Genomic DNA, 26,322 nt, shown 5'->3' on the forward strand with positions numbered 1-26,322 from the left:
AAAGCCATGTAAAGATAGGGTTGCAAACTAAATCTCAAATGTACAAAAGAGACACTGAAATATTAAATTACTTAGATACTCAGTATATGTGTATTAATTAATTATTGGTGTATTATCACCAGTGAGGAAAGTTGGTTTAATTTTCACAGTTTACAAATCCTTTCAGGGTTTGTATATTGTTTATGTCATATTCTGAATTCCACAGTGTGTGATTTCCAGAAGTGAATAATGCAGTGAAGTTGTTCACCAAAGGGTGGGTTTGTAGCTGTTGTTCCCCACTGGGCATTTCTCTTCCTTCTATCCCAACAGCAATTACAGTGCTAAATAAAACCTAAGACAGCAACACAATGGCCATGACTTATCCTTTCCTGGGGTTGTTTTTGTGTTTTCTAGGGCCCTTGAGGATTTCCATCCATCTATCAGATCATGAGACGCCAGCAGCCTGAAGTCAACATTACACAGTGACTTGACTGACCAGAAAGAAGCAGCAAAAAAAAAAAGACATCATATGCACTGCCCTATCTGGAAGCTGAGTTGATCACTGAAGTGACTAACACAATGTTATCTGGTCTAGGCCCTTAATCTTAAAATGTAGGACTGGAGGGACCACTTGGTCTGCTGCTCTGCGGAGGAGGAGATTTTTGTCAGGCAAAACCTTCTTTACCCATGCCACTCCTGGTACTGCTGCTGACCAAAATGTGTTTGTCGTCTTCCAGGTGAGTTTTGAAAATGTCCGTGGACAGAAACTCTGCAGACTCTCTGGGAATTTTCTTCCAGTGCCTAATTGCTCTTGCAGTAGAGAGGGATTTAACTTTTTCCAATGACTGTCTGCAATTTCACTTGCAGCAACTCAAGTGGTCATCACACTCTTCCTGTCATTTGGTTTTTCTTCTCTTATCCAACTGTTCCAACTCCTTTTTCTCTGTCTGGAAAGACCTGCTGGACTCAAAATCCCAGGACTCAAACCACACAGGATTTCTCAAAATTATTGGGAAAGAGCAACAGGTCTCCCAGCAGGTGACTAAATGAAGGGAGTAGCAGCCAGAGTTTGGAAAGAAGAATTGTAAGTAATTTTTTTAATATAAAAGTAATTTACTTTATTTGACTTCTTTCTAATCCTAAAGTGTTCTCTTCTGTGTTTCCTGAGTTTTTTAGGGATGTGTGTAGTGGGGTTAAATATATAAGTGAGGAGGAGATGGTAACAAAGGCCAGTAGTGGAAGCATTGTCTTCTCCATCTTTCCTTTGTGTTTATTCCCTATCCTACTCCTTGCTGAGCTGGCAAAAGGCATGGGTTTTGTCAATAGTTTTTGTGCTCATCTTATGCACATTTCAGAGTAGTCTTCCCTGTCTTCATCCATTTTTATTGTGTATTTAAAACACAGATAAATCACTTTAGCTGGCCAAAAGTCATTGTTCCATGGCTGGGTCTCACTGGGTGGGATGTCACACACTGAACTCACTATCCTGTGTCACTGCTGTGGCTGCAGTGATATCAGCTGGCAGTGTTACAGAGGCTGAGTTTACTGATTTGTCATGCTTTTGGTAGCAGATAAAGACACTGCAGTATTCATAGGAGCTGGGATCTTAGGAGCAGGATTCTGCTCCTGTCCCAAATTGAATTGGAGCTCCCCTAACACCATCCCAAGTTGCTCATCACTGCCAGCCCAAGCCTGCTGCTCCAACCATTTCCAGGCTTAAAGTTCCAGGTGCTTGACCCCCTCTTGCTGGAGGCAGGCTGCCCAGGAGGACTGTGCATTCCTGGGCATTGCCCTGCAGCTCCTCATCTTTGTGAGGGGTTGGAGGCTCCAGGTGCCCTCTGCTTCTGTGCTTGTTTTGGTTGGAACAGAGTTAATTTTCTTGATAGAAGTTAATCTGAGGCTGCCTTTCTAACTCTCCTCTTCCCTCCTGGGGGACTGTGCAAGCTGCTGTGTGGTGCTTAGTTGCTGGCTGGGGTTAAACCATGGCAGCCTCTGAGCACCTTCAGAGGGCTCTGTGCCTGCCCCACAGGGCAAGGATTGCTAAAAGCAAGCCTGCCTCCTAGTGGCCCATTTTACTGACAGGATAGTATATGGGTTTTCCCAATACCTCTGAGGGTCCAGCCCTTGCAGAGAAGTGGCAAAAATCAATGAGTGAGATGGCATGTTTGAGTGTGTCTTGAAAAATCAAAAAGGTTTTGATAAAGAAAGAAAATAATACAAAAACAAAGGCAAAGCTGAACACAGCATTAGGACAAGTCTCCTACTTGCTACAACACCTAGAAAAGCTTGGAACTTTTTTGTTCTTTGTCTTTAGTACTTAAGAGTTTAGGTGGGCTATTTGGCCCTTGGCCAAATGAGATTAACAACAGGCTTTGAGTTACACTCTCAGAGCCCAATCCATGCTACTGTGCTGGCACTGACCCAATTACAATGAGAAGGGCACAGAACTTTCTAGTTAAACTTCCTGAAGTGTCTAAAGCTAAACTGAAACTCCTTCCCTCTTTGGAAACACATGCTGGGAGTGTGGAGTGTTTCCTTCTAAATATTTGTCGTCATATCAGGATCACTAACAGGATTCTCTTTTCTTTTGGCTTTGATGGGCGTTTGTTTGTACATCTGAAATACTCCATCTTACCAGAGTGCGTAGCATTTTGGATTGTGCCTTTTATGTCAGATGTTTACTGAGGGCACAAACTGTCAAGCTGAAAAATCAACAATGGAGATTTAAGACTTAGGACTCGGTGTTCAGAAGAAGTGTTTTGCTGGTTCTAGAGCAGTGGCCTCTCCAGAGTCTGGTAAAAGGTTTTGTGTGTCTGTCAGCTTATGTTATTGAGGATGTGAGGGGTGATGTTTGCTCTGTGTTTGTAGGCACAATATGAATTATTTATTTGTACATTTCACTTTTTCTAATTAAAAAAAAAAAATCTTACCAAAACACCAATTGGTCTTTTTTGTTTGGTTTGGGGTTTTTTTGTTGTTGTTGTTTTTTGTTTTGTTTTGTTTTGGGTTTTTTTGTTTGTTTTGTTTTTGTTGGTTTTTTTGTTGTTTTGTTTTGTTTTGTTTTGTTTTGTTTTTGTTTTTTTTAAACTTGTTTGGGATACCAAAAATGTGTCATTGCAAGTTGGGCTTTTTAATAGTTTTGGTTTTTCCTTTTCTTCTTTCCTGAACAGAAAACGGGAGTTGATGGGGCTTTTAATGTGTTTTGAGGTATTTTTTGCTTTTTTAAATGAAGGTTTTGAACAAAACTTTTTGGATAAGTTTACAGAACTATTTTTGACAATGGCAGCTGCAGTTTAGTTCAGATTTGAAAATAACTTCAGTCAATCAAAACAGTGTACTCTATATTTTTACAATTATTGTTTATGTCATGTTTGTTGCTTAATTGTTTTTAATCTAAAGTTACATGTTCTACTGATACATTGTCTGTCTTGTTTTTGGTATTTCCTTAGATGAAAAGCCAAATAAAGCAATTTGTACACGAGGCCACATCATTTCTTTCATTTGTAGCACAGTGCTTGTGAGCTTTTAGAAATCAGTGAGAGAAGTATTACGCATGAACTCTAAGTATATAAATAATTCCTTTGGGAAAAACTGTAGTGACCCAGTGTACTCTTTAATACATGTGGCTTTTTGAGATTAATTGTGAAACCACAATAATTTTTGTTTCTCATGACATGAACTTGCACTTTTCTTCTTAAAAGGTATGACAACAAGAAAGTTGAATGTAGTTAAAAGGGTTTGCCAATGTTATTGTATTCCTTGAGGAGCTGAGTGTCGTGGGATTGTGTCCTAGATCTGAAAGGCAACAGTTCATTGCTTGTCTGAGCTATATTTGTTGGTAAAATCCAACAGGCAGTGATTTGCAGAGGTTTCCCAGAGTCTGCAGTATAAACTTTCTATTTTCTCAAGGATACAGATGGTTGCTGGTGATGGATTCTGGAGAGGCTCCTCCTGGATGCTGGCCAAAAGTCTGAGTCTTGTTGCTGCAATACATCACTCACCCTGAGCAAAGGGAGATTGTTGTTTCTTCTCCTGGGAATTTGTTGCTATAGAACAAGGAATAACACTTTTAAACTAAAAGAGGGTAAATTTAGATTATGTATAAGGAAGTATTTTACAATGAGAGTGGTAAAACCCTGGAGCAGGTTGCCAAGAGAGATGGTGGATGCCCCATCCCTGGAAACATTCAAGGTCAGGCTGGCTGGGGTCTGAGCAGCCTGGTCTAGTGGAAGATGTCCCTGCTCATTGCAGGGAGCTTGGGCTGGATGGCCTCCAAAGCCCCCTTCCAATCCAAACTCTTCTATGATTCTAAGAATCTGACACTCTCGGATCAGAGAAAGCAGCAAGCCAGCAGTGCTGCTGCCCTGAGCACAGAGCAGGGCAGGCTGTGCTTTTCCCAGGAAGAAGAGCAATGTTTACCATGCACAAGAGCAGAAGGACTGCTTGCCTGGCCCAGGAGCTCCTGGCACAACTGGCTCAAGTGCTGCTTAAGCCACCAGTGGCAAGGGGTGTTGTGCTGACAGAGCAGAGCAAGAGTAGAATGGTGTGGGCTGAAGTGGTTCAGGCTGGAGCTGAGGTATGCTAGCAGAGCTAAGTGGCCTTAGAAGGAGTAGATTGGCCACCCTTAACTTCACAAAGCATAAACATGTGCAGAACAGCATGTTTCCTCAGGAAAACCTCAAGGTTGCTTTAAAATCTGTAAAAGGTTGCCTTTTTAGCTGACAACCTGGTCCTTGGAACTTGTCAAAATGTTTGCTTTGGTTTTCATGCCACAGCACATTGTTTCATTCCTACAGCTGTCTCCTGTCTTTGTGTGTTTTGTCCCTGATGTGCTCAAGGATGTCATTAGTCTGAGTCTTGAATTGTGCTGACATAAGGGAACAGGAAGGTAAAGTGTTTGTGAGAGATAACAAGTTACCTGCATGACCACCGTGATGCAGGAAGGGTCTTCAAATCACCAATATGCAAGGCTGGGTTCCTATGAAAGATGGAATTTGAAAAAAGAAAAGAAAATCACTTCTGATCACTGTGTAATCAGACTTTTCCTTTTTGCCTTGGGTGGTTTGAGTGTTTTCCCATTGCCTTGCCTCACTGACCACCCAGCCCCAGGTGAGGCAGCTGCTCCAGCAGCTGAAGTAGTGAATGCATGCTTGTGTATTTCCCTTTATCCTTCCCTTATCCTTCACCAACCCATGAATTTTGCCTCTGCCCATTGTTTCCAGTTTCCAAGTCTGAGAAGCAGACTTGGGCTGTTTCTGGGTGACTTTCCCATGTCATGTCATGCCTTGTGCCTGCCTGCTTCACTTCTGTCTCCCAGCTGCTGCTCTGCTAACTAAAATGCTGTTCACTTTGAAATCACAGTGCCAGTGGCTCTCAAAGGCTGCTGCATAACAAGTTGTCAGGGAAGGAAGCGAAGCTAGAAGCTAAGAGGGTGGGGGTTTGTCTGGATTTTTTTTTCCATAAGATGGATTGAAGTTAGTGGCAGAACCAGCACTGAACAAGAACTTGCATGTTGATGACCAGTATTTTTTCACCCAGAAAGGCTTAAAAGTCATTCAGCTTCAAGTGGAAAGTACTTAAATTGTTTCTTGAAGACCATATTCAATTACCATCCTGGGAAATGGTAATAAAGTGAATTTGGTGCTTTGAGTCATTCTGCCTGCAAGAAGGAAGTGTGGCCACCTGGACAGAACTGAGAAATAAAGAATTGGATTGTAGCTCCAGCCCTATTGTCTAGGTTCCCCGAGAGGAAAAGGAAGAGACATATTTCCTTACTAATTGCAGTCTAATAAATTACTTCTGGAAAACAATGTAGCTGAGTGTAGTGGTTGACAAAAGTAAGTTTCCCACTTCTCACTTGAAACAGAAGTTAAGTCTCGGGTTGGTTTTCTCACAGTTAAGCAGGCTGGTCCTTGCTGATGAAGTATGGATCAGACAGATTGCCTGTTCTGACAGGAGTTTGTTAATGTAATTTGATAAGGAAACACACAGTGAGAGAATAATTCCTATTTTATTTTATCCACTCCTAAAGTGATCCTGATTTCAACTCTTTTCCTCCTGATTTTGCCCTTTGCTGTTCAGGCTTCCCTGACTTATTGTTCCTCTTCATCCTGGACAAGTTCCTTCCTGATCACTCTTGTTCTTTGCAAAGGATTTGGCACTTGGAAAAGTGCTGTTTTCTTGTTTATGTGGACACACTTTCCATCTGACTTCTCCTTTTCCCTCTCTGTACTCAAGTGTTCACAAGAGTCACTCTGTCACTGGAAGGTGTTTTCATCTTCCTGGATCAGAGTAACCACAAAGTGAAAATAGTTCTTGTGAAAGCTTGTCCTTGTTTCCAAACCAGGAGGCAGCCCCTCAAGGAAAGACAACATGGACACCAGCAGACAGACCTAGGGAAAATGTCCCTGCTCCTGTGTGTCTGAAGGAGCTCCACAGAGCCCAAATCCTGGGCACACACTGCCTGGAGCTCATGTGGAGCCCACTGACATATGTTCACCTCCCTTACTGGGCTGCACGATTGTTGCATTAAAAATATACAGAAAAAAAAGTGCAACTGGGGGCCTGAGCAACATGGTCAGTGTCTCACCATGGAGTAAAAGGAAATCATACTCTCACCACTGTTGCATGTGTTAAGTTTGATTTCTGTTAAGCAGCTGGTTATTTCAGCTAACTGATCCTATCTAGGGATGATAAATATTGGCATTCCCTGGTGTCCTTTATCATGTCACAGCCTGGGATAAGACAGCTCAGTTGGTTAGAGCATGGTGCTAATAAAGCCAAGGTTGAGGGCTCGATACCCATATGGGCCATTCATTTGAGAGCTGGGTCTGATGATCCTTGTGGGGGGCCTTCCCACAACCCAGAATATTCTGTGATAACTTTGACATTCACTTAGTAAGTCTTGTTTCCTTTTGGACTAATTAACCTGGGAGTGAGAACTCTGTGATGATGAGAGCAGCACTAGGAGAACTCATTAGGCTTTGATGGAAACAAAAGAGAATTCTTTCTTGGACAGCATGGAAAGCATCGTGTCGGGAATGAGAGATAAGAAGACTTGGGATGTGAGAAAGCTGGCTTGTTTCCCTGGCAGCTCTGAGTGTCCCAACACAGAGTGGTTGCACTGGTGAGATCAGAGAGAGCTCGTGTGTCCTGCTCTGCCCCCAAATGATGCGCCTGGAGTCAAGTAGCGACTTGTGCTGTCTTCTGTGTTAAAGAACAGGATTGGAGTTGAGTTAAACAAAGGCAAATGTGTTCTGTCTGACCTGAATTGATGGTAAGATCTCAGATGAAACTATTCAGGAATATTTTTGCACTTAGGTATGTAGTGGAACTTCCTGGGACTGATATTTTAATTTTACAATTTTCAGGGGGTTTGTCACAATGTTATCGTCAATAGGGTAAGAGTGCTGTTGGCCAGGGCTCTTCCACAGTGAACAGTTCACCTCTCCCACTGCCCTCAGTGCGGGAAATAGAGTCCAAACAACTCATAGATACAAAGTTAGAAGCTGTTAGTTATAAAATTGTAAAGTTAAGGTATAAGTTAGCTTAAGATCTGTAATCATGTTAGTTAAAACTGTTTTGTATCTATTTTGTATCTCCTGCTTTAGAAGCACTACTTATCTCCAGTTGTTTTCCTGCTGGCTTCAGTATACAACGTTTTCTCCTCCCCGCCCCCCCTCCGATTTTTTTACTCTGTTGCTTCTACTCTATCCCCGACCATTAAAAGTCTGCACCCCGCCCACTCTCCGCCCAGGATCACCACTCTCCGCGCAGCATCACTACTCTCCACCCAGGATCACCACTCTCCATCCAGGCTGCTCTCCAGACCAACAGCACCGCCCAGAAATGGAAATGAGATCCCAAGAGGCATCGCTTCTGAAAACAAACACTGCAGCCAGATTGGTGTCCCAGACTATGGGCCAAGCCACAACAGAGCGATGGAGGACCGGGTATGGGCACAGCCTGAAGTAACTACAGCCCGGCTGAATTTTACAGTTTGCTGACTCGACATAACTTAAGGTAAACTTTAGAACGGGGGGACCCCACCCGGGGACTGGGTAGGATGGAGCTTTCTCGCACTATTCCCCTCCGTGAGGAGGGAGAGCTCCCCACTTTGCCTCCTCCCCTGCAGCGGTGCCGCTGGGCTGAGCCAGCAGAGACAGAGCCACCCTCGAGACTCCCTTTCTAAAGCGCTGACACAATAAAGGCATTCAAATGAAGCACTGATTTAGAAGAATTAAAGACTTTATTTAAAATAAATATCACTGAGGTAAGGTAGCTAGACTTCCCTTTTGTTAACAGAAGCCAGACTGAAGGAACTGATAAATCATGGAAGGAACTGATAAATCATGGAACCTGTCAAACTAGGCTTTTGCGTCCTGAATAATCAATAGACTCCATGAATACAATACAACCATAAATCAAACAGTCCTGGAAAACAGGATTCAGCTGTCAAAGGTTAAAAAGTCAAAGAGAGGAAGACCCATCTTACTTCATCATTTTGGGACCCCACCCCATAAAAAAAGACCACTGACCCATTTCAAAGAACAAACTACACGTGTTTAATGGCTTTTTGGCTAATTACCCTACGAAGCGGGGAATGGGATGTACCATAGTTATGAATACGCATTTGTGGTTTGTGTATTCAATACTCCTGTACATAAAAGACCCTGTGACCATCTGTAAATTGCGGTGTGTATTTGGGAGATCCCGCACGCTGCCCGGCATCGTAATAAACATACACTTTCTAACTTTAAACTGTTAGAGAGTCTTTGTCCGTCATAGTTGGATATTGGTACTAGATCAATATCCATAGTTTTTTTAATAATTCACAAAGGAGAAAACATTGTCTCCTGCCCGTTTTTAACACTCAGCACTTCCATCTCCCTAATTTGAAGTTGAGTCCGACCTTCTAAACTGATTTGGGCACCAGAGGAGCTAAATCTTACTGCAACTTGCAGTGGTAATTATGAGCTGAAGATGTTTTTCCCATTTATGGCGCTGGAAAGAGGATTTGTTACTCTGCCTGCACTGCCCACCCATATTTTGGTTTGGCTGCCTGTCAGAACTGCAGTGTTTGTACAGTGACAGACTGGCCACATAAGCAACAGAAAAGTTGGAATTGGAGAAATATAGTTCCTTGAGTAGGTTGGCTGCTTCCTAGGAAAAGGTTGAGTTTTCCCTGGAAGAACAGAAATCCCAATGTCAAGGAGGAGTAAAGACATGAACTCATGAGGTTTACATAGGAGTCATTTGGTGGTCTACCAAGAATGAGAAGCATTGAGGGAGAATCCCTCCAGTGTGGTCCTGTCCCCTACACGTCAGTAAGGGAGCAGAGGTGGCATGAAGTCCTGTGATGGACATACAGCATCAGGCTATAGAGGTTACTCAGCATGGCCTTGTCTAACTATCAAGGCTGAGGTTTTTGCCATAGTCTCCCAGCTGCATTTCCTGTGAAGTGCTTTTTGGGACTGTTCAGAATCGTGTGAGATCTGGACTTTGAATTTTCAGACACATTTCGGTTTGTGCTGTGCAGACCAAATTTGGGAAAGATAAAACTCCCCACTGTGGGATGAATGTTGTGCCTAACAGTCCATATAAAGAGCTTATTATGCGGGGGTTTTTTGTTTGTTTGTTTGTTTGTTTTGGGGTTTTTTTGTTTGTTTGTTTGGGGGTTTTTTTGGGGTTTTTTTGGGGTTTTTTGTCACGTAAGCAGCACTTTCATCTATGGGAATAATCTCATTCCCAGTAGGAGTAGGAACTGTGTCTCTGCTAGCAAACCAGATATTTTTCCTCTCCTTTTTGACAGAGCTTTCCATGTTAATCTAGCCAGTAGAAAGAACCTAGGAGTAAAATTAACTCCAGAAAGCTGTATGGGCACCCTGAAAAATTGTTATGCTAAAACCAGGGAAGACAGAGCCATTGAGAAAGATCAGATGTGGAAATTGCAAATGGTTTGTGTAAGCAGCTAACTGAATCAACTGGAAGAGATTTCTATTTTCCTCAGGAAACCATCCTCAGGATAATTTCCCCTTGTGTTTAAAATTAGTTTTTTGCTCAAGGTCTTCCCTTCTCAGATTTTTCTTTTGAAAGGTTGGTATTTTAATATAAGAGGGAAGATATTCCTGGAAACTGCACAATTGTATCTTCTGTTCATTATGACCTTTTTAAAGTCTGAAAATTTGAGGGGTTAAGTGCTAAAAAATAGTCATGAACTTATTTTCTATCCACCTAATTTGTAATACGTGGATAATATGACAAATTATTTAACATTAGCTGCAAATCCTCTGCTCCGTGGTTTAACTTCACTCTTGGGGTAGCACAAGAAGACTCTGTTTAATATGTTTGCTTTGTTTGCTTGCACTGTGTACAGAGTGGCTGTTTGGATGGTGTGTGTACAATCCATCCCATTATGGAGCGGGCTTGGGCAGGCACAGCTGCCCAAGAGTTAGAATTTTGTATTTCTAACACAAAATATTAGAATATGATAATATTCTAATTAGAATATTCTAATACTATATATATATATATATATAATTTCCATTTGTCATAGTTAGAATTTTGTATTTCTAATTGGTTGTATTGGTACACATTTATTAGCCTTTCCTGCTAAAATATTTGGGGCAGTTTTAGAATTAAAAGCATTTAAATCCTTTTGAGAAAGCAAATGGCTTGGAGCTGTTTCTGAGAAAATTCTCCTGAACAGACATTTGGAGAAGTGTTTTTACAACCCTGTCCCAAAACAGTCTGTTTTAGTTCAGATTTGGCATGACTTAGCTGTTTATAAATCATTTTTATCTGCTAGCATACAAATACATGGTGCAATTCTATTTTTGAAACTAAGAGTTTATTCAACATTTATTATTACAGTGTAAATAATGTTGACTCAAGAAAGGAAAATATTACTTCACCAAGTTCACTTGTCAGAACTCTTGCTTCCAAAAATAGGGCAAGTATAAGCAATTGTGCGTTTTTACCTTTCCCACTGAAATAGTGGAAGGTAAATTCTGCGGAATAAATAAATATTTTACAAGAGAAGTCAGTCAAGGTTTAATAAGTCTTTCAGTTAAAGTGTTCCTTAATGTTTAAGTTACCTTTATAAATTGCTATGAACTCTTTCATGTTAAGGGATAAATAGCTTGTGAACAACCCTAAATAATGTAAAATTCTACATCTTCAGTCTCTAAATTGCTCCTCCGGTTGAAGATAAGAGACTACAGTAGCGGGAAAATAGAGAGCAATATTTAGAATGTACAACAATCCAAATAAACTTTTCTAAGACACTAGGTAGAAGTTTCAGAATGCCACTGAGACTTTGGGTAGATGTTTGACAATGCCACTAGGAAAGGAGATTGATAAAAATATGGAATAAAAAATGAATTTATAAATATATGAAAGACTTATAAATATTAATGATGATCATTAAAATATAAAATAAAATATGAATTCATAAAAGTATTAATCTCTTTTCGCAGTGGCATTCTCAAAGCAGTAACTGTGTGGAAATGGAATTGCCTCTTACCTGACTTGAAGAGGAATTGTCTTAAAGGAAGAGCCAAGGGCAACCTCCACATGACTCCATGTCCTTGCCTTCAGAGCACTAACAGACACATGATGGGGGACCCGAGTCCCCTGGCTAGAGAAGAGATTCTGAGCCCTCCCTGTGTGGTATGAGGTGCCATCAGCACTGGGCTGTGGAGCAGGAGAGGAACTACAGCAAGTAGCAGACAATTGCAGGAATTACAGAGGATTACAGGGGAGAGGGAGTTTACTTTCGTGGAGAGGAACTGAAGGAGGCCACTTCTTTCTGTCAGGGAGAAGATTTTGATCTCTGCAAGTCAGAGATCTGCTGTAATTTGAAGTGCATAAGGAGAGCCCCTCTAGAAAGTCTGTGCCTCTAGAAACCTGATACAGGATTTTTGCTGCCTGTGTGAACTCACCTGTTCCCAGGTCATTTTGCTAATGGCTTCTGTGCTAAAACATCCCAAACCAGACCCACACAAATTCTCATGTGTACAGGATAATCTCTGTTTATATGACTTCAGTTCTAAATATGTCATTAGTTCTAGATAATAGAATCAAATAGAAATATGTGGAAATACAGATGTTTGGGGTTTATTGTTGCAGAAAACCTTAAAGAATACTCCAGATTCCTTCTTGGGGTACATGTAGTCATATTTTGCCCTCTAAGATGAACATGTATACATATATACATGCAACTAGTACTTTACTGTGCTGCTTTCTGAATTCTGGGATAAAATCCTGACATGACTCCAGCTTTGACTTCAAGGAGCCCTTTTCCCTAGACAAGATCTTCCACTGATAAACAGAATGACTTGTAAATTCAAAAATAGTAGGGTTTAGTTAGTATTTAAGCTCGGATTCTTCACATTCTAGAAAGGGAAAACTGAGGTGACAGAGAGAAATAAAGGGCCTGTGTGTATCCTGTTCCCACTTGCTGTGTCCTTGTAGGCAGGTCCTTGCTCCTAGCAGTGCTCTCTGGGTGCAGTGAGTCCAGGTTGTCCAGGATATCTTGTCCTCCAGAAGAAAAATTCCTGATTTTGCTTCATAACAGAGATTTTAATTTATCCTAGTAGGCATTAAATAAATACTCAGACCACTGAGTCTTCTGGGAGGAAAATAGATGAAAATAGAAAACGCAATAGTAAAAGAAAGAGATGTGACATAACCCTGTTGTGTAAATCCAATGAGTTTCGGCTGGAAAAAATCTTTTGGTATTAATGTGGAGATTTAGGTTTTGTTTCTTATGTCATCTGCTCTACATATGATGAAACAGTGTAGGGCAGAAAAGTACTAAGAATGACACTTTTCTGCCCTACCTTGGAAGAAAAATTGTTTTGTCCCATGGGAGTAGGAGTTACAATTTTTCACCAAATTCTGATTTCGAGTGTGTATTTTTTTTCTCATCCATAATCTCCAGAAAGTGAGATTCCAGCAATGCCTTGGCTTTTCCTCATCCTGAGAAAGTTTAGATTGCTTTCTTCACAGCATTTCTTTTTCCCTTCCCAAGCAGTTGTGCAGGAAGGAGTGCAACCACAGGTTTGCTTGCTGCCTGTGAGCAATGTTGTTGATACAATGACCCAGTCCAGAGAGCTGGAGGAAGGGCTGAAACATCTCTGCCTTGCAGAAAAACTTGTGGAATGTTAAACTCCCATCTTCTGTTTTTCCTAGAGTCTTCTACCACTAATTTCCCACAAGCAGAGTGCTGAGGAAGGGGGGAGTGACAGATGTTCATGTGAGTGTGGGTTGTTTACTGAGATATTTTCTTGTTTTGTACCTATCACTACTTGAATCCATGACAGGTATCTGACAATTGCCAGGGGGAACAGAATGTGCACCTGTGAGTTTTAGGTCGTGAGAAGTGATTAGGAGGGAAGGGGGAGTGAGAGCCAGAGCAGGTCATTGATGTGGGTAGGAAAGGAACTTACATGGTGACTTTCCTGGTTCAGATAAACAGACAGGTTTTCTCTGTCTTCCCCATCTTGTATATTTTCTGTTGTTGTGCTTTAACTTTTCTCACTACCCACATTCTCTCTCTCTCTCTCTCTTTTTTTTTTTTTTTTTTTTTTTTTTTTTTTTTTTAACTTCATAATTTGTTGGCTCTTTTGGCTGCTCACTTGCTGTGGTTTTTGTTCTCTGCTAGGGCCACACACAGTGCAGTGAGAATACTCCAGCCTTGCATATTTTGGCTCCCAGTGGATTGTGTACATTTTGGAGGTGCTGCTCAGATTCCTGCAGATCTTCATTGGTGGGTTTCACGCTGGTGTGGTTGTTTTGGAAACATTTGCCTTGTGCTGAAGAAGGGTGTGGAGACATGGCTCAAAGGAAGACCTCATGTCATTTATTTTCAGCTGTGGACAAAAGTGCTGTGTGGGTGTTGTGGTCAGACCAGTGTGTACCATCAACTCTTTGGATGAGGATTTATAAAAAAAAAAATTACGATATTTGTACAATATTAAATATTTAAAATATCAAATATTTTAATATTCAATTTAACAATAAAAGGCCAAAAAGTGGGAGGTAGCTCCATTTTTTCCAGAACCTGTTACTGTAAACAGGATGAAAAGATAATTTATAAAGGAAACTAGTGCAGATTGTACACCCTAGTATTTCACAGATGACTTTTATCTGAATGTCTCAGTCCACATCAAAGGAAAAAACATGACACCACTTATTATTTTCATTTATATTAAAGCATTTTGTTTCCAGAACTGAGAAGCTCTGATTAAATGTCATAAACTGTAACTTCTCTTGTTATTTTTTCTTGTTTGGTTTTGGTTTGATATTGGGAGGGTTTTTTTTGGCTGATACATAGATACTTTGCTATTTTCTTTTTAAAATGAGAACACTTGTAAAGCTGTAAAAATTAAGAAGGAACTGTTTTGTGCCAGTACTCATTGAGGTTCATTCTGGAAAATAATTAACTATAAATCAACAGAGATGTAATATAGTAGCACATTCTTTCACTTTCACTCTTGTAAGTGCAGCTGTGCTGAAGTCCTGGAGCAGCATCAATGCCATGTGTACTCTATTATCTCATTTTACCTGTGCCCTGGGATGCCTCTGACCAGTGACTGTATGTTAGAAACCAATGGCAAATCCTTCTTTCCAGGGATAATGAATCTGACTAGGTCCAGTCCCTTCCCTACCCCCATACAAAATTTCTGCACAGAGCTGAGCTATTCTCAGACTTTTGGAAAATCTTCTGCAGGGTAAGTTGGATGGCACCTTGTTAGGTCCCATGAGTGAGGCAGAGATGCAAGAAGGGAGAGTTGGGGGTGTGGTAACTGTGTCACAGCAACCCTCAGCTGCCAATCAAGGCCAAATGATCATCCACCTCAGTCAGTGGTACCCTCCTCACGAGTTTTTGACAAGAGCTAGCACTGAGCTAAGCACACTGCTCACCTTTACTCATTGGTATAAAATAGGGGGTGTTTTATGGACATGCACAAAATTCATACATATTCAAGGTCACATTGTGAGGTTTGAATCCTGCCCTGCCATCCTGTAGAAAGTGATTACAACACCAGTCCTTAGGTTTTGTGCTCCTGTTCACCAAAACACTATTTTTATTCACCTGAAATGCTTGTACACCGATGCACACAGTATAAGAAACAAATAGGATGAACTTGAAGCACTGGTCTGTTCCCAATCCTGTGATGGCATCAGGGTTAGTGAGATGTAGTGGGATGAGTCCCACAGGCTGCTCAGGAGGGACAGGCAGGGCACGTGAGGTAGAGGAGTTGCACTGTGTGTGAGGGAGAAGTTTGGCTGTACAGTCCTTGTAGTTAGAAATTACATGTTTGGGAGCTTCTGGGTGAGGAAAAGTGGGAATGGAAAGCAAAGCAAATGTTGCAGTGGGTGTCTACTATGGATAGCCCAGGCAGAATGATAGGACTGGTGAGTTATTCTACAGGCAAGAGAAATATCTGCATCAGCAGCCTTTGTCCACATGGGAGATTTATATTTCAAGTGTTTCATGCCAGGCAATCATATTTGTAAGCTTTTCCTGTCTCGTCTTACCCAACATACATGACAAGCAAGTCTGGGAAATTCCCGTAGCTTGTTGGCACAAGTGCTCAGTATGTCAGCTGGGAAAGATGCACACCTAGACTTGTTATTTGTGACTAAAGAAGGACTCAGGGGGGATGTGGCAGTCGGTGACTCTCTTGGCCACAAGGATCACAGAATGGTTTAAAATTGTCACAGGAAGCGTTTAAAATTGCAATGAGAATGAAGGACATCCGAGTTTCTACCCTGGACTTCAGGTGAGCAAACTTTAAGCTATTCAGGGAGCTATTTATCAGAGTCCCCTGGTGTCCTGGGTTGACAGTGCTCTCTATCCCATAATCCCATATCGTGGACTCCCTTGTTATGTCTAAGAGGTGTTCCGTCCCCTTTAGGGGGGGCGGGCACTGGCCTGCTGGCTTGCCCGCTGCTGCTTTGGCTTTGGCTTTGGCTTTGGCTCTCTGCTTCTAGGCGCTTTGCTGTCTCGCAATTTTTCTGCTAGTTTCTTGCCCTTTCGTTCTTTTGGTTTTTTTCTTCCTTTCTTTCTGCCGCCTCTGTGCTCTGTTTGTTTTTTTTTTTCCCTTTTCCTCTTCTCCCTTCCCCCCCCCCCACCCCCTTTAAGATTTAGGACCGGCACCCGGAGCTGATCTGGCTGGAGGAGTCCGTAGAGGATCGCCGGGGCTTGTAAAAGAAGCTGCGCGCCCTCCCCCTCACAGTAACCTGAGCTTTTTCTGTTCTTTTTTTTCCCTTGTGTCGGGGGGTGTTTATTCATTTGTTAATAAACCGGTTTTTTCCACTTTGTGTTCAAGAGATTCCTTCCCAAACCCAGGGTTGGGGGGAGGGGTGGTAGAGGTTTTGTTATTAGGGGATTCCTTGAAGGTTTTCCCCTAATTCAACCCAAACCAGAACACCTGGGAATCTGCTTTTGTGGGCTTGGGGGTCCATAAGTGCTGGTCAGTTTTCAACAACTGCCTTTTAGAGGCTCAGAAGCAGACAAATCCAATGTGTTGTAAGTCAAATAAGCAGAAAAGGAGACCAGCTCAGATGAACATGGAGCTCAGGAGGAAAAAGAAATGGTAAAATCTCTGGAAGCAAGGTCAGGCTTCACAGGAAGATTACAGAGCTCTAGTTTGCACGTGCAGGGAAAAGACATTTAAGGCCAAGCCTGAACGAGAGTTGAAACTGGCCAGTGTTAGGTCAGATGACAAAATAGGGGTTTTTTAAGTATGTTAGTAGAACAAGGAAGTCTCAGGAAAACACTAAACAATTGCTAATTGAAGATTATCATCTGATAAATAGGCATGAAGGAAAAGGGAAGTCATTCAATGGGGGTTTTTTTTGCCTCAGTCCCTAAAGATAGATCTTGGGTTGGCTGGTCCCAAGTCAGAGGACTGTGGCTGTAGGAACAGTGACTTTTTGTTTGTGGACACTGAAATTGCAAGGAATCAGTTGCATAAGTTGAATGTTCTTTAGCCCATGGAGCTTGATGGAAGTCATCCGAGAGTTCTGAAGGAGCTGAGTGTGACAAAACCCCTCTAGATCATCTGCCAGAGATCTTGGGAGTCTGGGGAGGTCCCCTCTGACTGGAAGCTAGACAGTGTTATTCCAATAAAGAAGGATGTGAGGGAAGACTTAGGAAAGTACAGACCTGGAAAAAGTTATTACCTGGAAAAATTATGGAGCAAACCATACTCCATACTGTGGAAGGTTATTTAAAGAGCAATGCAATCATCAGACAGTCAACATGGGTTCACAAAGGGAAAGTCCTGTTGAACTAATCTAGTATCTTTCTGTGCGGTTACCCACCTAGGGGATAAAGCAAAAGCAATGGAGGTAGGTTTTAAAGATTTTAATAAGGCTTTTGATACTGCCCCTCATGGCATCCTTTTGGACAAGCTGTCCAGCTGTAGGATGAGCAGGTGATGTGTTGGGGGAAGATCTGGCTCAGCAAGGTTCAAAGGGCTGTAGTGAATGGCACTACATCTGGTTAGTGACCAGTCACAGGGGTGTTCCTCAGGGCTCAGTTCTAGGCCCAGTTCTCTTTATTGTATTTATCAGTGATCTGGATTCTTTATTGTACTTATCAATGGTCTGGATGCAGGAGTTGAATGAACCAATAGCAGCTCTGCTGGTGATGAAAAACTGAAAAATGGCATTGATTCCCCCAAGGGAGAAGAGGCATTGCAGAGGATCTAGATAGATTGGAGCATTGGGCAATGATTAATTGGAGGAAAGGAGGCTGAGAGGGGACCTCATAGCTCTTGACACCTCCCAGAGGGGAGGAGGGGGAGAAAGGGGTGCTGATCTCCTCTCCTTTATATCCAGTCACAGGACGGTGGTTGAAAGCTGCTTCAGAGGAGAGGTAGACTGGACATTAGAAAGTTCTTTTTCAAAGAGAAGGCCGAATTCTGCAACAGATTCCCCAGAGTGATGGTCAATGCCCCAAACCTGGCAGTGTTTGAGGCATTTGGGGAAATGTCCTTAACACCATGCTTTTATTTTCAATGAGCCCTGAATTGGTCAGGCAATTGGACTAGATGATCGTTGTAGATTCCTTACAGCTGAACTATACTGTTCTACTATTTTCTGTCCAGGAAGTTGTTCTAAATCCGTATTCCCAATGGACATCAGCATCTAATTTGGGCAGTTACATTCAGTTCTCCTCCAACAGAAGTAAAGGAAAAATGACAGCCTCAATAAATATGGGACTGCTATTATTAAATGAACATTCCAGGAAAGATTGTCATATTGATATACTTCAGAATGCCAGGGTCCTCAGACTGACCCCAGGTTTGTTACTGTCCCTTCCTTATCAGCTACAGCATAGAAGAAGAGGCAGAGGGTGTTGCTTCTCTTGCTGAAAGATGTTATCCTTCCCTCTAGGCCAACCTGTGGATGCATCCATAGCTCCTGTAAGAGCATGTGCACAACATGTATTGCCTATTAACATCTTAGCTCAAGGGATAAAGGCTTGGGGTGAGGATTCAAGTTTCAGCCTACCTGATAGCCTGTTTCATGTAGAGCCTGTGGTTGCAGAGCACAAAGTCTCCTTTTCTGACTCAGTGAGAATTCTGAGACCTTTGATGTGGAGTAAATTTTTCTCCTATGAATTATACTCATCAATTACTAGCATGTGAAACAGCTGCATATATTTCATTTTGTGGTTTTACATTTCCTGGACTTATTGTTCAGCTCAGACAAAGATGGGTGGCAGGCATGATGGGTGTTATACTGTAGTATTGCAGAATAGGTGCAATGTAGTTTGCACCAGGCTTCAACGGTACTAATCTGACCCTACATTACTGTATTCATGAATTTGCTCAATAGAAATAATTTTAGAAGACTTTGGATTTTAGCTGCAATCCTAGAAGAACTCCAACTGAAGATTTAATCTCTCATAAGCAAATAAATAATGCAAAACCTAGAACAACTTTCAGCAAACATTATAATAGGAGTTCTTCCACCTGGAGGCTTAAGTTCTAACATACGATGAAGGTAAGTGAATTCACTTTACATTATGGGATTTGTATATAGTCTTGGCTTATATAGATAGTATATATTTATAGACACACATACATATATAAAATAAATATTTAGTATAGATGTGAATATAATCTTGAATCTAAAATTGAACATCCACCTTGTTGGAGGCCCCAAGCAGCACATAACACTTACAGAGGCCCTTTTTGCAAACTCTGGAAATTTTTAAGAATTTTGCATGGAAAACAATGCATATATGCTAGCTCCTTCTGTACTTAAATTAAAAGATGTAAGACAGAACTATGTGGCTCTGCCATCCAGGGGGGCTGGACAAGCTTGAGAAGTGGCCCATGGGAACCTCATAAGGTTTAACAAGACCCAGTGCAAAGTGCTGCATCTGTGTTGGGGCAACCCCTGGTATCAAAACAGGGGATAAACAGATGGAGAGCAGCCCAGCTGAGAAGAACTTGGGGATGGTGGTGGATGAGAGGCTGGATATGAGCTGGCAATGAGCACCTGGCAGCTCAGAAAGCCAGACCTGTCCTGAGCTGCATCCAAAGCAGCATGGCCAGCAGGGGAGGGAGGGGATTCTGGCCCTCTGCCCCACTCTGGTGAGACCTGAGCTGGAATACTGCATCCAGCTCTGCAGGGCCAGCACAGGAACAACGTGTGCCTGCTGGAGCAAGTCCAGAGAAGGGACACTAATACAATTAAAGGGATGGAGCACCTTTCCTATGAGGAAAGGCTGAGAGAATTGGGGTTGTTCAGCCTGAAGAAGAGATGGCTCCAGGAAAAGCTTATTGTGGCCTTTCAGAAAGTGAGCCTGCAAGAAAGATGGAGAAGGCCCTTTTACAATGGCAGGTAGTGATAGCACAAGGGATATAGGCTCCAAACTGTAAGAGGGTAGGTTTAGATTAGATATTAGGAAGAAATTCTTTACTGTGGGGAGAGTAAAGTTCTGGAACAGGTTCTGGATGCCCCATCCCTGGAACTGCTCAAGTCAAGTTGGATGGGGCCCTGAGCAACCTGGTCTGGTGGAAGGTGTCAGTGCCCATGGCAGAGGGGTTGGAACAAGATTATCTATAAGGTCCCTTCCAACTCAAGCTGTTCTATGATTTCTTTGCCCTTGCTTCAACTCAGCTACCCAGGAGTATTTTTCTAGCCTATTAGTTAGAAATATGTTGACCTGAGATATTTAAGTTATTAAAATATTGTGTGTTGTTCAGATGAGATTGGTGATATATTCTATCTTGAAGAGCCACAAACGATTTCATTCTTTTTATGGGAATGCATACTTGGGCTGCCCCATGTGTAACCTGCCATTCTGACAGGATAAGAGGCCATCCAAGTGCCAGTAAAGATAACCAGTAAAGCATGTGAAACTGAGATACCGTGCTCTTCAAGAAAATAGAAAAGCTGCACTAAAACAAAACAAAATTCATGTATCAAAACCTTCTGAAATGTTCTGCAAGCTTTTATATCCTTTTCTGTGCCAAATTAATAGAGTCCAGGATAAATTCTTCATTTCTATTTACTTTAACATGTTTAGCAGAACCTCTGCTTGTTCTCTCCAACTCCTAGTTTGCCAGCTGGTATCAATTTGAGGTCAAAAATAACTCATTAGATGAGTTGTATTTATTGGCTGACCTAGTCTGAAGCTGAGGAATACAGTCTTACACGTGGCCAGAGTAATAAGCCCTGTGAAGATGTATCAAGTCTGAGGGTTGGCCTGCAGCCTCCCAGAGTGGGTTAATAATAGCAAGACTGCTCCTGGGGTGTGTTTTGTAAAGCAAAGGTCTTAATAAAAGCAGAAAATAGCAAACAATACAGAAACAAATGAACAAAAGAATAAAAGAATAAAAGCTATGTGCAGGTGCCAGAGAGGTATCTGACCCGTGAACACCCCAAAAGCATCAAGAAGCCTCATGTTCTCCCTTAAGTATTGAATGATTTAGGTGGGGTTTCAGGCAAACAACCCAATAGAGAATAGCTACATTTCTGAGGAACAGGTGAAGAGATCTATCAAGGGTTTTGTCTTGGCATTGAGCCAATTACTGCCAGGAGAGCAATGACACTTCTAGTGTTTTTCCTTTAAAACTCTTATGGTGAAACTGGAACACTTTCCCTATATAGAAAACATCTACCTGGTGCAGTGCTACAGCTGAGCAAAATCAGCAAGGAGATCCCCTCTTCTGTACCCTATTTAAAGCAGTCAGTGTTTTCAAGGCAAAACTCACTCGTATTCCCAAAATGTGTGAGTAGCTAAATTGCCTGGAAAGCAGGGGCTTCCTGAAAATTGGGCTCAAAATATCCAACCTAGGGGTTATGTAGGAAGCAAATGCATTTACTTTTGGCTGAAGCTTATTTAGTTTCCTGGACTTGCTTGGGCCAGAATTTGTCCAGTGATGCCACAAAACAGTCTCTGAAGCCCAAAATATGGTTTGGGGAGCTGAAGAGGAAGTCTGCTGGCCTCAGGGTGCTCTTACAAAGTAATTCAAGGAGGGCAACAGGAAAAGCAATGTTTTTTCTAAGTGGACGAATCATGATTTTGGGTATTTTTTTGGTAAGTCTAAGGAGAATAGGCAACAAGGATCCTCCCAAGGAATGAGCAGTAAGCAAACACAGGAAAAAGGTGTGGGAATTACTCTTCTGCCTTGACTGTTTGAACCATGAAGAATGGAAAAGACATGACCTGAGGAAGCATCATCTGCCCTTGAATTAAAAAGATGAAAGGAGATCCTAAAAGAAATGTGTTGCCCAGGTAACAGGATGAATAACAGGGAAACCAGCATTACCCCTTGTGTAAATGGAAGGTAGGAAATTGTAAATTGAAAAGTTTATGCATGTAATTTGAATTTGGCCTCCTTGAGTGGACTGAACGAGCATAACCTCAACATAAATTTTTCCATGGGGCTGTCCCACATCCGGTGACTGAACAACACTCATCTATTCTGATGTTCAGGATGTCGTTTTCAGTGACTTTAACTGCTCTGAGTGTTCTGTGTCAGTGTTTCAGAGGCCCATGTGTTCCTGTGCCCTTCTCCTCTCTCCTGAAGATGTGGAGGGCATATTCAGAGTCCTCAGGAGTTATATGGGGCAGTGGGTGTTGGGCCTTGGCAGAGGGTCAGGAAATGAGTAACCTGCATGGAGACTGTAGGAGCTTCCCACCTTTGTCTTCTCTTTCTTTAAGGAATATGAATCATCATGGAGTTAGACAACAATTTTACAGTGAATGCAGCACAAAGATGGTAGATTTTTTTACCTGTCAGAAAAGGCCTATTTAACTCATCTTGTCATTTCTTAATCAAGACAACCACTTCTGAAGCAACAGCTGATATAGTAACAGGCTAGCTGATTTCTAGTAGGTGTCAAAGCAAGCCACACACGAATAAACCTGCATTTTCAAATGAAGAGAATAAACCACCTATTCAGACATGGAGGAAATCAAATTTTACGGTCTTGCAGAAATGTGTTTTATTCTTTTTAAATCAAAACAACCTATCTGAAAAAAAAAAAAAGGTATTTTTCATTGGGTCATTTTTTTTCTGAACATTTCTGTCAACATTTTAGGGGAATTTATGAGGAGAAAAACTCTGTAAAGCTTTTCTATGTAAAAAAGTAAAGGGATCCTTTAAGATGACTGAATTAGACATTACAGGTATGTACTACTGACCTGAGCCACAGTCTAAACTACTGAACAGAGCTGTCAAACACCTTTTGTGTTTCTTTAGATAAAATAGCTGTTTTCATACATCTGATACATTTCAAATCTTTTTTTCCCCCTCCTAAAGTGGTTGGAGCCTGTTCAGCACGTTGCCAGTCCGAACAGAATTCCAGAGGTTGACAGGTGGTTGTGGCTTGGCTGTGCCCATGTTGACCCCTTCCTGCCTTGCTGGGGCCACTTGCCCTTCTGCACTTCCCTTCTCTTTCTGTGGCTGTTGACAGAGGCTGAGCCTGTGACCTAGACATAGTAAAGAAATTATGGAGTGACACAGATACCTATGTGTCTATGAAAATTATAGGTTATTGCTCCCTGTGTGTCAAATAGTCCTTCATCCACTACATACACAACCTTCTGCCAGGAACAAAACCTCATTTGCAATAAATTCAGGGAAAACAAGATTACATGGTAGGAGAAATTTTATTTTTTATTAAAAGAAGGACATTAAACCCTCTGTTTGGCATCTGAAAAGCTGTGTTGTGCCTGCTCATTATTCAAAATAATCTTGCAAGCTCTGGACAGTCTCAGAAGAAACTAAGATTGTTTATTTCTCCTTATCATAAACTGTCCACTCTGGAGAGGGCTACAACACAGTCATCATTTTTAAGAAGAAAACCAGAACTCTTTCATTTAGATCTGGCTTTTTTGGAAGACCTGCCAGAGGCCAGTTGCTTGCATCTGCTCTAAGGCTGCCCATTGTGTGTTGAAAATGTAGGAAGCTTCACTTGCTTCTGTGGGGTTTGTGACCCCGGAGTCAGTTTGGAATAAATCAAAACTTGCACAAGAGCTGTATGCCAGATCAGATAACCGAATGAGAACTCCTGAGTCTTCCTGTGAGCTTTATCTGTGAGTTTTAGGCTGGACTTCTCTTATTGAGCCATGGTAATGAACTCTATATTTAGATTATCCCTTTAAATCATGGAGGAAATATGCGTTTGGGGAGATGATTGTTTAGATTTGTAAATTTGAGCAAAGGTCTCTCTGACAGACTGAGTGAAGTGATTGTGATTCTTGTGATCCCATGAGATGCTTGAGCAGAGAGAGATGAGAAGCCCTCTGTGCCAGTGAAGAAGTGAGAAGACATCTCTGTTCCCTGAGATGAAGAGTCCTTTGCCTTTGGAGCTGTTCATCTTTAAAGGTGACACTCCAGATGCCTGAGTTCCCATGACCCATAAGCAGCTTGGGAAATTGCTGATGGGAGGAGACACAAGGAAGCAGGTTTCCTTGGCTGGCTGTTTTTGTGAGAGTTCAGGCCTACAAGAGAACTGTTCTAGGTTGTCAGTAGAGGAAATTCCATGGTAAACTAAGAGACACTCCTCTCCTAAAGAATTTATGAAAGATTATTTTCAAATGGTGAAACTGACTGAAAATCACAGATTTTGTCTCTTTATGTTTTTTGTGGGAAAGTGAGCACTTTGTGGGGGTAGGAAGAGTGTTTTGAAGGTTTCATTTTGATTCTCATTTTTCCTTCTTGTAGTATGTCTTAATAATTCTATCTTTGTACCTTTAGGGTGGGCTTGTTTGCTTTTCTCCTAATCCTATCTCACAGCAGAAAAGACACTCCAACCACTACAGTAAATCTGGCAAACAGAGATAGGCAAACCTGAAGCCACTACACCTGTCCTTAACCTCAGGGACACTGCCTGAGATGGCCCCATAAAACCTGCTGCCTTTGTTTTCTAACAACGAGCAGGCATAAGCTAAGGGGCCCCAAATGCAATGTCTGCATGGGGGATGAGTATTTTTAGCTTGCAAAGGTCATCTCTAAATGAAGGTTTCTGACTGTCTGCCGCTCTTTCTTTTGGGAATGTGGATGTCCCAGTTTCCCTCACCAATGACTGAAGCTCTGTAAGAATGAAAAATTCTCAGAGGTCAAAACAGCCTTTCAGTATCTGCAGTTTTTTCCATGGTAACTAAAATGAAATGGTTGGTGTAGTAATGACATTCAATTGATGCTGGGGGTATATATGACAATACACAATTTTAAAACAAGTCGATCTGTATTTAAGTAACAGACTAATCTACTGGAGAGTGTATCTACTACTTCAGAATGCCAAAACAAAACAAAAATTATTAAAATATGAAGAAAATCTAACCCTGTGCAACTAGTAAGCAAAGGTACAGCTTTTTATGGGAAAAAAAAAGCAGCTAGCAAAAAAAAATATTTAGAAAAAGAAATCTGAGAATTCTACTGAGATTAATTTTAGATATCTTGTTTAAAAATTCAGGATTAATTTAAAATAGTCTCCCCCATATTTAGGAAAATTACAGTTCTCTGTTAGTCTGTAATAGGTCACATTTTTTTTCTGTTCTTTGGGACATAAGTGATATTTAAATGCAATAACTGTTTTTTCTGGCTCTGGAAAGCTGTAATTGCTGGGACAGTCCTTTGGGTAAGGCATTTTGTAAGAATTAGGAGAAAGTACTTTAAGGGCAAAACAGGCTCAAAGTTTAAAAGGGATAAAGAAAAAATTATTAATAGAATTAAAAGAAGATAATGAGAACTGACATAAATCTTTAGAACACCTTTCTCCCCCGCCCTCTAGCCTTTCTTTCTTTCCTACCAACAGGGCAGGGAGACAAATCATGGGGGTTTTTAGTCAGTTTGTCACTTCTAAAAATATTTTTCCAGTTCACTTAGGGAGAGGAGTCTCTTCTGCTATGCTGTTGGATCTTTCCCCAGGAGACAGATCTCTGTGGACTTCTCCAATGTGAAGATCACAGCTACTCAACATCCACCCACTGCAGTGTGAGCACTTTTTTCTCACAGGCTGCAGGTGAATTCTACATCTCCTCATACACTTCGCAAATTACAGGGAAAACACCTCTCCACCCCTCAGAAGAAGAAAGAGGGCTTATGCACCTTTCTTCATTCTTAAGTATGACATCACAGAGGTGTTGATAAGTTCTCTGATTGAGCCAGCCAATATGTCCATCATCAGAACCTTCAGGGACTGGCTCTGCTGGACATAGCAGAAGTTTCAAGGAGTTTCTCTCTCAGAAGAAGCCTCTGTGGCTTTTTCTCCACCCCCACTAAAAGCCAGGTTGTGTTAAACCAACACAACTGCTCTTTCCTTGCTTACACTGATCTGCTGGGTGAAACTTGAGTAAAATTCTCTTTCTTCTTTGTCTACCCTCCTTCATTTCTGCAATTCATGCAAGAGAGATTACTCTAGACAGCTGACCTGGTATTCTCCTGACTTCATGGACATCACTCTTTGGTGGTTCTTCCAGCAGCGCTGTCTTTAGCTAAGGAAGAAGGGGAGAAGTAGTAGTTCAGGATTTAATCTTCAGTTTTCCTTTACTCTCTCAGTGATGGATGAGGGTTTCTAATGGTTGTCTTTCAGTGATTTTAACAGAGCTGGTCTTACAGTAAATCATGCCATGGAATTTAACATTCTTGCCCCCAAATATTTTAAGGAAGTTGTCCTTTTCCATGATGGAAAGAGGTTAATTCTAGATGCAACAGTGGTATGTCTGCTACCCTCACATGCTCTCTGCTTAGACAAATATGAAACTATGAAAATACTTTTTTCTATTATTATTAATTTTCTTCCCTCTGGTTCATTTACCAAGAGCCCTCATAAGGCATTTATCCCAGAAAATGGTCG

The 26,322-nt window shown here is 41.5% G+C and overlaps 1 protein-coding gene across 10 annotated transcripts in view; it reads left to right on the forward strand.

Annotated features, from left to right (window-relative positions):
* The window catches only part of CD200 (CD200 molecule), a 44,304-nt gene that overhangs the window by 11,697 nt on the left and 6,285 nt on the right, over positions 1-26,322 (forward strand). For 3 of the 10 annotated variants that reach the window (XM_083882901.1, XM_083882902.1, XM_083882898.1), the window contains 2 exons: positions 394-1,063; positions 7,796-8,515. The gene's annotated coding sequence lies outside the window, so the exon portion shown is untranslated. Of the gene's footprint in view, positions 1-393; positions 1,064-6,997; positions 7,256-7,589; positions 7,731-7,795; positions 8,516-11,456; positions 12,192-26,322 lie in introns of those variants that run through there. The other 7 variants (XM_083882904.1, XM_083882903.1, XM_083882906.1 and 4 more) reach the window with 7 other exon arrangements.

Source organism: Zosterops lateralis (genome assembly GCF_965231275.1).
Source record: "Zosterops lateralis genome assembly, chromosome: 2".
Taxonomy (NCBI): Eukaryota; Metazoa; Chordata; class Aves; order Passeriformes; family Zosteropidae; genus Zosterops; species Zosterops lateralis.